General features: G+C 27.3%; 1 long non-coding RNA gene across 1 annotated transcript; it reads right to left on the reverse strand.

Moving 5' to 3' along the window:
- Nucleotides 1-2,391: 2,391 nt before the first annotated feature.
- Nucleotides 2,392-3,433, reverse strand: LOC112637192. Its single transcript, XR_003122459.1, has 3 exons — nucleotides 3,273-3,433; nucleotides 2,844-2,919; nucleotides 2,392-2,556 (listed from the first exon to the last, which is right to left on the reverse strand). It is a non-coding gene; the product is annotated as an uncharacterized LOC112637192 (long non-coding RNA).
- Nucleotides 3,434-4,166: the final 733 nt, after the last annotated feature.

Raw genomic sequence — 4,166 nt, forward strand, 5'->3', positions numbered from 1 at the left:
ATAAAATATACTTGTTTGTAACCATAATTTTTCAAATAATAAAAATTTTGCACAAAAAAGTTTGCGCAAAAACTTATTAAATTAAATTTATATTTGAAAAAGTGAATTTTATCTATTATATCCATTTTTGAATTATTATTTTCATTATTAAAATAATAGTGATATTAATCGAAGGATATTAATGGAAGAACATTTTTAACAAAAAGAGAAAATATATCTTCTTTCAAAGTATAATGAATTTTGTAATTCGATTTCAAACAATGTATGGTGATTGTCGTTAAATCACTGCCAAAACATTGTTTCCAGGAACCGCCACGAAAACCTGGGTTTAATTCCTACTCTGTAATGAAACTTTCAATTTTCAATGAGGCACCGAACTAAGCGTTGCGGATAGATCTCACAAAAACCGACGAGAAATAACTTTCCGCAATGAAAATCGTTTCGATTCTCCGCCAGTACAAACCGCGCATTTGCTAGCGTCCACCTGACATGAGGGACAGCGATAAGGCTTCTTCGTCGAGACAGCGATCACATCCAAAAACGTGAAAAGAACGCAATTGTTTGCAATATAATTTATTATAAAATCATAAATCAATAAATCGTAATCTATAAATATTTAACGCGATGCGAAATTCTCGAAATACATTAAATTAAAAACAATAATCAAAGAAAATTATTTTGTTTTACAGATTTTAATTTCCGCATGATTGATAATGTTTAATATTTCGCAATATTTTATTTTCGAATATACTTGTGTTTTCTATAATATTAAAAGAACGACAAATTTTACGTAAAAAGCTAATATCTAATTATTGGGTTAACATCGTGTTTTTCTTGATTCACTTTTATTTAATAACCTTTATATTATGTAAAAAAATTTTTTTACGGTATTTGCGCGATTACGAAAATTGCTCGAATTTATTAATAATCTTTTAGTATAAAAAATAAGCTATCCAAATATTTGAATAATTTTGCAATAAAAATATTCAAATAAAATATATCAAATGTGTTAATTAAACAAATTTTGTTATTGTACGTATTCACCTAATTTCGTGTAATGTACAATAGATTTCTTTTACATTATTGCAACTAGATTATAATTTCTATACAATTGCAAAGAAAATTATGAAAAATAAAAAATAATATAATTACAATTTATAGATATAATTATAATGTTAATTACAATTTAATAATTGATGCTATTAGTACCAATATTCTCAACATAAGAAAATTGCAAAATTTTTATTATTTAAAATGATTATTCAATGATAATCAATGTATATGATTTCAAATAAGTTAGAAAAAAAAATTATTTAAATTGAATTACTTTTGTCTTTCAATATTTTATTAAATAAATATTATCATATTAGATACTAATAACATTCACCTTTGAATTTAAAATTGTATAATTTTAAAAAAAATACAATTTTTAGTAGTGATAAAATAAAATATTAATACAATTTACAAAAAATAAAATATTAAATTTAGTACATGTTATACGTATAATAAAATGCAACTTAAATGTACATTATGTATTTAAGTTACATTTTTTACATTTTCAATTTTTTTATTTTTATTTATAGTTTGTTTTATAATTAATTTCAATTCTTTATATATAATTTATTTAATTTTATATGAAATAAATTATATATATATATTTAATTTTTATATGCCCTAATAGCCCTAACAATCTTAACAACCCTAACAGACCTAATAGCCCTAACAAGCCTAATACAGACCCCTAAAAATAACATATTTTTATGTTTTTTTTTCTTGAAAATAAATTTAATTTTTATATTTAATAGTCCTAACAAACCTAATAAGCTTAACAAACCTAACAGTCCTAACAGCCCTAACAGACCTAACAAAGACCTAACAGTCCTAGCCACCCTACTTGCTGGCTTACGCCAGCAGAAATTCACGATCAAGTGAAATTTGGGGAACCCTAATTAGGAATCCGCGATAATGAAAAATTTAGGAAGCCCGAACCGGAAATTCGCGATAAAAGGAAGCCTTAGCGGCGCAACACATCTTTTGGTCAATATTGCCAATATTGATGTATTTTCCAAGCCAGTTATCTCTGCTTCTGGCTATATTCATTTTGACGACTATTTGTTTACGATCGTACGATATTATGATCGTATTTTAACGTGCGTCATTTAGTCGTCAGAAATCGCAAAATAAATTATCATGCATAAAATATAATTAGCATGCATTTTAACTCTCGGTCGGCGGTTGCTTATAAATAATTTTATTTTTTAGATTAAATATTTAGAAATTAAAAATCTACTTTTAAAAAGGCCCATATATATATAATCGTTTTGTAAAGGCCCATATATATATAATGAAAATAAATATTTCATGTATGTCTATACCTATTGTTATTTTACAAATATTTTTTCTTTTACTTTAATTTTTACACGTATTGTCCCGCCAATCAAGAGTTAGAAGCAACGGATTTCTTCATGCATTTACAAATCCTTTGCTTCAAAATAAAAAGTTGTCACTTACCGGCACTGATGCGCAACAGCGGAATTGATATTGAAGCTATGTTGTCTGTAACATACAAATATAAAATGCAAATTATATCAATGTTCAAAATAATTAATATTTTAAGAAATTATTATTGGACTCATTGAATTTTATATCCGATGTACGCAATTATAAATAGATGTATAAATATGAAATAATTTTATAAGTAATTAATTTTTTTTAAGTAGAAACTTTTATAGAAAGAATTATTATAAAAATTTGTCCAATTTTTTCATGTTTAAATCATTTATATAAATCAAATTAATTAATTAATTAATTAATATAAAATTAATATAAATAATAATACATACCATCAGGTTGTTCCGCTGGTGCAAGATGCCTTTCCTAGGCCTGCTCCTCCTCTCAGTTCATCTGGATTGGTTACATCTATAACATACACATAGAAAATCCAAATTATAATAACGCCCAAAATAATTAATATTTCAAAGAATTATTATTGTATGTATTGTGTATCTTATATTCAATCCATATAATAATAAGTAGATTCATAAAATAATTCTATAAATTAAAGAAAAACATTATTAATAATTCTTTAATAATTTTATAAAAGCTTATATCTTTACAAGAGATTATAGCTTTTATTTAAAAATCTTTTTCTCTCTTATTTAAATCATATAAATAAACAAATCAAATTAATTGTTGCGATTAATTGTTTGATTTAAATTATAATAAATATATTTAATATTTAATATATAATTACAAATAAATAAACTATTTACCAGACGGTTGCTCTGCCGAAGCTCGATGCCTCTCCTAGGCCTCCTCCTCCTCTCAGTCTTAATCGCGCGATACTTTTAGCGGCACTCCCGCACTCACGTGCGATATTTTTATATCGCCATTTTCGCACTTTTACGCGCGATACTGAACTCCCGCACTATTCGATACGATTAAAAATTTTCTGTTTTGTCGCGCGATGTATATATTTAATATATATATACTTTAAACGGCACTCCCGGTTTCGATACGAGCGAAAATCCCGTTTCACTTGTGAAAGTGGAATTGCGAGAAAGTCCAACGCGAAAACGCGATAACGCGATGACGCGAAAAAGCTAAACGCGAAAACGCGGTAACGAGACGCCGCCGTCCGCGACACGTTGATGGCACCGACGACGAAAAGAAATATATATATATATATATATATATATATATATTTCTTTTTTTAATAATATTTATGTTTTTTTTCTCTGAAAATAAATTTTAATTTTTATATTCCCTAATAGCCCTAACAAACCTAACAGCCCTAACATCCCTAACAGTCCTAGCAGTCCTAACAACCCTAGCCGCCTTACTTGCTGGCTTACACCAGCAAAAATTCGCGATAAGGTGCAATTTGGGGAGCCCTAATCCGAAATTCGCGATAAAATTTAAAGAGCCTTAATCGCGCAACACATCTTTTGGCCAATATTGACCATGTATTTTTCAGGCCAGTTATCTCCACTTCTGGCCATTCATTCTGACGACTAATTTGTTTCAAAAACGATCATGCGATATTATGATCGTTTCTTTAATGCACGTTATTCAGTCGTCAAAAATTGCAAGTTATAAATTATCATGCATAAAAGATAAAAAGCATGCATTTTAACTCTCGGTTAGCAGATTGGTTAGAAATATCT

This window comes from Camponotus floridanus, unplaced genomic scaffold, assembly GCF_003227725.1.
Source record: "Camponotus floridanus strain SB8 unplaced genomic scaffold, Cflo_v7.5 scaffold141, whole genome shotgun sequence".
NCBI classification, from domain to species: Eukaryota; Metazoa; Arthropoda; class Insecta; order Hymenoptera; family Formicidae; genus Camponotus; species Camponotus floridanus.